We start from the raw sequence: 9,360 nt of genomic DNA on the forward strand, positions 1-9,360 counted from the left end.
GGCCCCACCTGACCTGCCCCCCCCCGCCCGCGCTCAGACATATACACACACACACCTGTTCTACACATGTGCCTGCCTCACACCAGCACACCCACACAAGCACCCATCTACACACTTTCCATGCACATGCATTCACCAGGCCCCATCTGCTCCACACCCACTGGGGCATAACTGCGAGGCCGCACCTGCCCCACACCCACATCCCTGGAGCGGTGTGTGACTTACACCTACCCCACACCTCCAAGAGCTCCCAGGCAGGGGTCATTTAAATGTTTCTGGGCCACTGCAAGGGGAGGCACTACAGGTGCACAACTGCCGGCCTTTGGGCTCTGGGCCCACACAGGGTCTCAGGAGGCCGCGGCCGGGATCCCAGAGGGTTTCTCTGTGCAAACCTGGCCTTATGCTTGGGTTCCTGGGACCAGGAGGAGGTGCAGCCCTGGATGGAAGGCCCCTGATCCTGCAGAGAGCACAGGGGCCAGAAGTCAGCATCAAGAAGCCTTGGCAGGGACTTCCCTGAGCCCGGTGGTCCCTCAGAGGTGGTCGGATGTGGCTAAAGCGGGATTCCCAGCGCCACCCCCCCCTCCCCGTAAGCAACCTATGTTTAGTCCCAGAGTCACCCGCAGGAGGGTCATGAGGGTTCCCCTAGGGTGGGGGCTAGCCAGGCCCCAAGGGTGACATGATGGGGTGATGGAAAAGGGACTGAGGCCAGCCCTGGGAGACCCTGTTCCTGGGAGCTGGAATGTTCTCAGGTGGCAGTGAGGATAGGCAACATAACTGTCCTTTTAGGTGAAAAAACATCAGTCACGCACAACAGCCGCGTAGCTAGGACTGAACTATCGGTACAACTCACTGGACACAGTGGACAACCCTGAAATCCTGTTATCAATCCTGCTATCGTTTTTAAAGTTCATAATCAATGAGGAAGTGTGGGTGGATTCAATCAAGGGTGACAGGGAGCTGGGTATCTATTTGCAAAACAAATGCTTTTAAACTCTTACTTATACTCACCCAAGACAATGCCTCCCAAACTGGATTAATTAGAACGTGGGGGGGGGGATGAGAAAACAAGGTGTAAGTGCACGTTTAGCAAATGCTTCAGAGAACGTTTATAAACAGAGGCACAACATGAGTCACAACGAAAAGATCGAAACCCCAGACCTGGGCTCATGTCTCACCCACACCCCCCTCAATTTCTCAGGCAGCAGTTCCTCATTTGACAGTGTCGGGGACCAGAGCCCCCGACGTGGTCTGGACCAGCTCCTCTGGCGCCCCCTTCCTGTCACGGCGCCTCCAGCGCTTAGACCCGTGGTGCCCCTTGATGCCTACCCCGTCCGCCTCACTCTCACCCAGACCAGGGCCACCGGGCATGGCTTCTTCCCTGAAAGGGGCCCTAGAATGTAAACCAGATGCTGTCATCCCCTGCTCAAATCCCTCTGTGGCTTCTCATGAACCAAAGAGGAAATCCAACTTCTTATTACAGAGAGCCCCAGGTCTGGGCCACCTAACCTTCCTCTAACCTCCCTTCCGTCCTCCAGCCAGGAGTCCCTCCCTGCCTACCAGGTTCTAACCACATGGCCCTTCTTCCCACTGGCCACAGGAACTTTGCATATGCTATTTCTGCTGCCTTCCCCTGCTCTTCCCTCCTTACTCTCATGCCTGGTATAGAAGTTACCTTTTCTTCTCCCTGCCATACTGCCAGCTCCCTGGAGGCAGGGGTTTCTGCTCCCCTACCACCATGTATTTGAGATGGGAACTTGCTCAATGGAGATGTGAGAAGAATTGGTGTACTCCTCAGGACTGGCCCAAGGCACCAAGGCCAAAGGCTTCTGCCTCTGGGAGCCTGCCACCCTGATGTCCTCCACTCCCTGTCACCACTCCCTCCCCACCTTTGCACATGACCCTGAAGACCCTGAATTACCATCAGAGGACTGGCGTGCACACAAGGGCCTGAGGTGGGCAGATGAGAAGCCCCAAGGGAAGCTCATTTCTGCCCTGGCCGTCTCCACCACAGCCCACAGGTGGACCCTGACATTTAGGACAGTATGCTGCCCACCCTGCCTGGACCAGGAAACTGTCCCTGCCAAGTGAAGCTGCCCTCTCCCCGGAAAACTCACCACCTGGAAGGACCCCACCCCTTTGCTCCCCAGCAAGACCTGGGCTTGCATCCAAACCACGCCCTCGTAACTCAGTTCCGCCTTCTGTTGAAGCAAACCAACTTTGCTAACTGCAGGAGATAGCCCCGAGCCGAGACCACCAGCATGTGCTTCTCCTTCGGCAAAGAGGCCAGGCCCGCCCCGCCAGGCCACCGGACAGGTTGCCTTGCAGTCGTGCTGCTTTTCTTAAGGAGTTTCAGAATATCTCTAATGCCAGAACTTAATATTTTACTTTTCTCTCCACAAACAATAAAAGATCCTTTGTCTTTGAGTTATTCCAAGTACTCTGAAACATTGCACAGATAGCTGCATGATTTATACAACAATGGTCCGTGTGGACATGAAGCAAAGCCTCCAAATCCCATCAGCTGCAGCGGGAAACTCACTCGGGGGTCACTAGCGGTTCATGAGGGCACGTTGGGGGCCCCCCGGAGCCCTGTTTCTCTTACAGGCATTGAGAGGAGGAGGCCTCGGGACCCAGCTTCTGGTGATTCTGACGATTCTCCAGACATGAAGGCACGCAAGCTGGCTTTCCACTTCCACCACCAACGAGGCCATGGCCGCGGTGCACCTGAGGGTCTCTGGCTGCTCTGTGTCTTGGGGCTGCAAGAGAGGAGACCTGGGAGTGTCAGGTGAGTGGAGTCGTGCAGGGGGCAGGGGTGGAGCCCTGACGGCAGAAAGGGCAGCCCTGCAGAGGTCTGGGAGAAGAACATTTGAGAAAAGGAGCAGCACACTCAAAGTCCTGCCGTGGGTAGAGGGTCGGAGGCTGGGGTTCTATTGCTGACTGTGGAAGGGGTGATGTGGGTCTGGGGCACTGGTGGTCCTGATCCCAGCACCCTCCACAGCTGGGGCGGGGCTGCAGTCTCGACAGGGACCGTGAGGGCAAATGGGTCGGCCAGGGAGACCTCCGCAGCTCCAGCTTGGACTTGCTGAGCGGGATCGGGCTGTCCAGCAAACTTTGAGTGGGACTTTGGACTCCTGCAGGTGGGGATTCCTAGAAGCAGGCAATCCCGGGCCAGAATTAAAGGTTTTTCTGGTCCAGGTCACCCATAATTTCTTTTTGTAGCTGAAGCAGAATGCCAGGGGGTTCATAGGTGCATCTGAAAGTGAAAGAGAGGAAGGTGGCCCAGAGTTCTGGTACCTCCCCTAGCACCACTCTCCGCAGCCTCCCTGTGCAGGCCTTATCAGAGTCTTATCATGGCTTCTATGTGGCCTCAGCCCCCAACCCACTGTCCCCACATGCTACCTTCTGTTACTGTTACTAGATCTGCAATGATTCCCACCCAGAAGAGAGGTAGCCCAGCTTTGTGCAGGCCCTGCCTGACTCTCTTCCCTCCACCTCTGCACCCGCCTCTTCTGGGCACAAGCGTCTGGGCCTTCTTGCCTGCTGCTGTGCCCAGGACTGTCCTGGGCCTGCACATGGCAGGTACCCAGTGCCTGTCGTCCTGCAAAGGACACGTTTGTCCCCGGAGCTGTTGAGGAGCCCTTTGGTGGGAAGCCAGGGCCCAGGGCTCTGATCTGGTAGCACCAGCCTCAGACTCGTGGGACAGTCTGGTATTAGGGGAAACCACGTCCACAAAGAGCCACTAACATGTGGATGATTCTTCATGGTACTCCGTGTTCATGGCCTTGAATTCCATGTAAGTATCTGTGTGTCTCTGTGGCCATGTGTGGAGGCAGAAGCCCATTCAAGGCATTCACACCAGTTGTAACTGGGAAGAGGGGGGCATCTACTCCTCTCGCCAGCACTTCTCATGGTGGCAAGGAGCCTGGGGGGCAGCCACGTCTCACCCAGGCCCTGGTGTGCAACCCAAGGCTTTGTGCTCATCCACTGCCAAAGCCTGAGCGTTATCTCCCGTGTACAAACACACCGCAAAGCCGCCTGGAAAGTCTGCTGATGTGACAATGCAGTGCGCGGGAGGGAACCGTGGGGTAAGAGAACCGCCACCGGCTGCTCTGGAAACAGCGGACAGATCCCTGCAGCATCTGGCCCACAGAGACGGAAACTGCTCCACACAGACCTAAGTCCTGCAAGGCACGGGTTTTCTGCCCGGACACGGAGAGGACACGAGCCCCCCTGCCCAGCGTTAGGGAGGGCTGCAGGTGCCCGAGGCCTTGCTGCTTTACCACTCCAAGCCCGGGCTTCCTCCTTCATCAAGCGAGAACGCAAAGTCACCTGTCTGGAAGGCTTGCTACGTCTCAATGGGACAAGTCACAGCAACGGGGGCTGCTTGTTTCCCCAGCGTGTTGGGCTGAGGAAGGCATGGAGGTCCTGCCCACAACAAGCTCCTCCGACCCAGGCCCACCCCTGGCAAGCATGATACTGACCTCAGATATTCAGGGGAAAAGGGTCCCAGCCACTCCAGATCTGCTCCCGAGAGGGGTCACACTGCTGAGTTAGCAAAGACGTGGTGCTTACGAGCTGTTCCCGGAGCTTCGGGTAAGAGAGGATGTTATGGGTTGAATTGTGTCCCCCTGAAACTCACATGTTGGAGCCCCAGTATCTTAGAATGTGACCTGATTTAGAAAGAGGGTCTTTGTACACGATCAGGTTAAAATGAGGTCATTTGGGTGGGCCCTACTTCAAAGACTGGGACAGAGACACAGACAATGTCACGTGTAGATCGACGTATCAACAAGCCAAAGGAACCAAAGATCACCAGCAAAGCCCCAGATGTGAGGGGAGAGGCAGGGAACAGATTCTTCACGGTGCCCTCAGATGGAAGCACCTTGCCAACAGCTCGATCTTGGACTTCTGGCATCAAGAACCGAGAGACAGGAGCTTCTGCTCTAATGTGCCCCCAGCTTGTTATGGTAGCCACAGAAGACTGACAGTGAGGGGAACGGTACACACTCTGGGAACAGGACCAGAACATGATCCCAGAAGGAAAGCAGACGCAGCCTTCCATGATGCTGTCCCCTGTGATGGTAGAAGTCCGGACCCTGTCCCTGCAGAACTTGCAAGTACAGGATGGAAACAGCAACCTTTTCTGCTACAGCTGAGCTCCCAAGGAAGTCAGGACTATCATGAGGACCGCAGAGGGCAGAGGCCCCAGAGACTTCCAGCACCCTCATGAGGGAGGAGAGAGGCCTCTGGGGCCCACACCAGGCAAGGGCTGGACGAGCAGGAGACCTTGACCGCCGGAATGGGGGCAACAGGGTTGCTTGTGTGCCCGGCCTGCTGGGACATGTCTCAGTGGAGAACCCGTAACCAGGGCCTGCAGCCTCACAGAGTGTAGGTCCTGAATTCTAGAGCTGCCACGGTCCAGGCCCTTTCACCCCTGCAGCAGACAAATTAGCATACAAACCTGGGCCCCAGCCAGTGATGCCCATGGGGCCCAGGACAGAAGAAACATATAGTTGCCGTGGGGAGAAGCTCTTGGTCCAGCCCCATATGATCCCTGCCAGGAAGAGATGAGCTCACAACCAGAAAGTAAAAACTCACCAAGAAAGAGCCACCACGGGGAGCGGCAGACATGCAAACAGCAGGACCCCCAGCAAAGAACATGGGATAAGAGACCGTGAATCCCCGTGGTCAACACGGTTCACATGGTTAACATGGTGAGAGGACTGGAGGAACGAGAGGAGAGGCGAATGAACAGGGTGGGATTCCAAGGGAAGGGAAGAATGGGCGGATTTGGGGTGTTTGGAGAAGGGAGTGGCAGTGGCCAAAATGACTCAATACGTGGGTTCGAATGTGGTGTGGATGCAGCCGATTGCTGCACTTGCCCGACATGCTCGCAACGCCCAGGACACAGTGCAGCGTGTGGATGAGGGGACAGAATGGAAGGCGCAGAGCATAGGGGCTCCGTTCAGAAAGATCGTGAGATATAATGACGGAGGACTTCCCACACGTGCAAGATTTGAACACTTACATTCAGGAATACTATGAGTCTTGAGCCAGAAAAAAACCCGAATCTACCTCCTATGTTTGAGAATGAAACCACAGAATACAAGACACATGATATTTAAGAGGAAAAAGACCCTCTGATTACCTCAGAAGTAGTGATGACAGCAGACTGATCAGTGATGATGATACAAGTCTAACAATAATTGTATCCCTGTTCTTCCAAAGTCTCAAGATGAAAGAACTGTTCACGTAAGACATTACACACACCATCATCATCCATTGTGGTGTAAAAATTTACCGCAAAACTGCCCAGTTCAGAACAAAACCTGTCCAGCACCTCACAGCTTCTGCGGGTCAGAACCCGCCGTGGCTTAGCTGGGTCCTCTGCCTGACAGGTTCTCCCATGGCTGCGGTCCCGGCGCTGGCGGGGGCTGTGGCCTCATCCGAGGGCACGGCTGGGGACACCCGCTTCCAGGCTCACCCAGTGGTCTCCATCCCCCTGGTTGTCAGGTGGAGGCGCCTCACCTCCTGGCCTTGTGCGCCTCCCCCAGATGGCCGATGGCCAGGAAGGCAACAGGGAGTCTGCTAGCAAGACGGAAGGCGCAATCATCTCTAACCCGATCATGGATGTGAAACGGCTTTGCGTGTCCTACTGGCTATGGGGCAGGCATCGGTCCAGCTCCCCTGCGGGTGCCGGGGGCTCACACAAGGAGGCGGGCCGGGCAGCGTGCCCAAGCCCACAGTCAGACCACCATCCAGTGAGGCCTGAAACAACGCCACCTTCAAATGCACGCGACTCAGAGTTCACCAGCCCGCGTCTGTGCGAAGGCTCTCCTAGAGCTTCAGGGGGAGGTGAGTGCGACGGAGGGGGAGGGTGTGTGGCAAGAAGCAACTGAGACTATGAACAGTGCCCTAGCCGTGTGAGGCACGAAGCAGTGGAGCTGAGGTACTGAGGGTAAGGTGCAGGAAAGCCAAGCAGCACCAGACCCTTGTTGTTTGAGAGGAGGCCGGCGCTGCGGCCTCCACCTTTGCTCTTAAGTCAAGTACTGGGTTTACAAAGGGAAGTCAGCCACTGAGACGACACAGAGAGCTTCCGAGTCCGAAGTGGATCTCGCAGGAGTCAAGAAAGGGGATAAAAAGGCAAAGCGAAGTCTGGTAAAGGGAAAACATAAAATGGGGGAGAACTCAAACAGGACCCCAATCATAATAAAGTTCAACAGATTAAACCAGCCAGTTTTTTTAAAAATCCCTTATCAAATTGGATGGAGAACACGAACTGTAGCTGTGTCCTCAGTGAAGCAGTAAGGAAAGAGATGTGTGAAGTAACTGGTCCCCAGCAGGGGGCTGTGATGACGTCCTTGACACAGATGAAAGACACTGTAAGACCAACGGCATGGGTGGGAGGAGAGGGGCCCCCGCAGATCGGGAGACCATTTGCCAGGGAGCTTTAATAACACTGCCCTTACACGTACCAAACACACAGCCTGGAAGTCTATAACGCAGACTCTACTGGCAGAAGTCCAAGAACAAACGATCAGCCCCGCAGTCGGAAGGAGGCCGAGATGCACATCTCTCATGACAGACAAGCCAGGCCTAGAATTATGAAGGTCACAAAAACTCAACACAATTACAAGCGAGATTCAGTAGACATAAAACCCTGCACACCCAAAGTGAAGAATTCCTAATTTTCAAGCACACGTGGGATGTTTACCAGCAAGGGACACACTGCAAAGCCACCAAACCAAATCTCAGTGGGATATCCGAGAATCTATATTACATTGATCATGTTCTCTGACCACATGCACTGAAAACAGGACAAAGAAACAATCACCAAACATTTGGAAATGTAGAACTGTAAGATAGTATTTGACTCATGGTTCAAGGAATGAATCGGAATGGGACCTGTAAAAAGGCAGACCCAACCACAAACAAACACCACGTGCAGAACTGTTTAGAGTGCAGCCACCTGGACCTTGGGAGGGAATTTCTGTCCTGGAAGTTCATGCACAAGCCAGTAGCAAAAGTGGAAAAGAGCTGTCTCGTTAGAGACGCAAAGAAAACAATGAAGACTAAAGAAGTGACTTGTGGGATCAAAAACTGGAGAGAAGAGCAAACATCAGGCAGGATGAACAAAACTCCAAACTGGCCCTTTGAAAAGACTGAGTGGTAGAAAACCTCTAAGATGGCCCTTGTGACCCCACGTCCTGGCACGCACTTGCAATGATGTCCCTTCCCGAGCCAGGGCGAGGCTGGCCGACCATTCCAGTGAGCAGGATACAGAAGTGATGGGACAAGCCCTCCAAGACTAGGCTACAAGAAGGTTGTGGCTTCTGTGCCCCCCTGGTCCCCACTCTGGGGAAAGTGGCAGCCATGGAAAAACTGATGTCTCCAGTCAACGGCCATGTGAGTGAGCTTGGAAGTGGATCCTCCCCCAACTGAGCCCTGGGACAGCTGCAGCCCCAGCGCTTTGCAGACTGTAAGACTCTTAGAAAGAGCCACCAAATTAGGCTGCACCTGGTTCCTAACACACAGAAACCGTGAGAGAATCCGTGTTTGCTATTTTCAGCCACTAAACTCTGCTGTCATGTGTTGTGTCACAGTAGGTAGTCAACATAAACTAGGATTGTAATGTGGCAAGACTGAAGAAGAAAGGAGGAAAGAGCACATTCCTAACCAGACCAGGAACCAACAAGGACACACAACCACAGACACAACAGACATCTTCAAATCAAAAGAAAAGATTATAAACAATTTTTTTTCAATAAATTCAAAGCTTAAATAAGATAAACAATATTCTATTAAAAATTAAACTTAACAAAATCACTCAAGGAAAAAATACAATACCCACACAGCTCGATAACCACAAAGGAAATGAGTCGGTAGTTTATAGAAGTACCCCACCCAAAGAAACAGATGGTTTAAAGAAAAATTCTATCAAGTATATCAAGAATAGGTCATCCAAATCTTATAAAAAGTGTTTTAGATGATTAAGAAGTAGGAAAGCTACCCAAGTAATCTTGAGGGATCAAACCCAGATGGTGTTAAAATGAAAATTTTAAAATGTGTAGGCTAATCATATTAGAAATAGAAATACAATAATAGGGGCGCCTGGGTGGCATAGCGGTTAAGCGTCTGCCTTTGGCTCAGGGCATTATCCCCGCCTTGTGGGATCGAGCCCCACATCAGGCTCCTCCGCTATGAGCCTGCTTCTTCCTCTCCTATTCCCCCTGCTTGTGTTCCCTCTCTCGCTGGCTGTCTGTATCTCTGTCGAATAAATAAATAAAATCTTTAAAAAGAAAAGAAATAGAAATACAAAATTATAAAATAAAATACGAGCAAATTGAATCTTTCAACATG

This window comes from Ursus arctos, unplaced genomic scaffold, assembly GCF_023065955.2.
Source record: "Ursus arctos isolate Adak ecotype North America unplaced genomic scaffold, UrsArc2.0 scaffold_9, whole genome shotgun sequence".
Classification (NCBI taxonomy): domain Eukaryota; kingdom Metazoa; phylum Chordata; class Mammalia; order Carnivora; family Ursidae; genus Ursus; species Ursus arctos.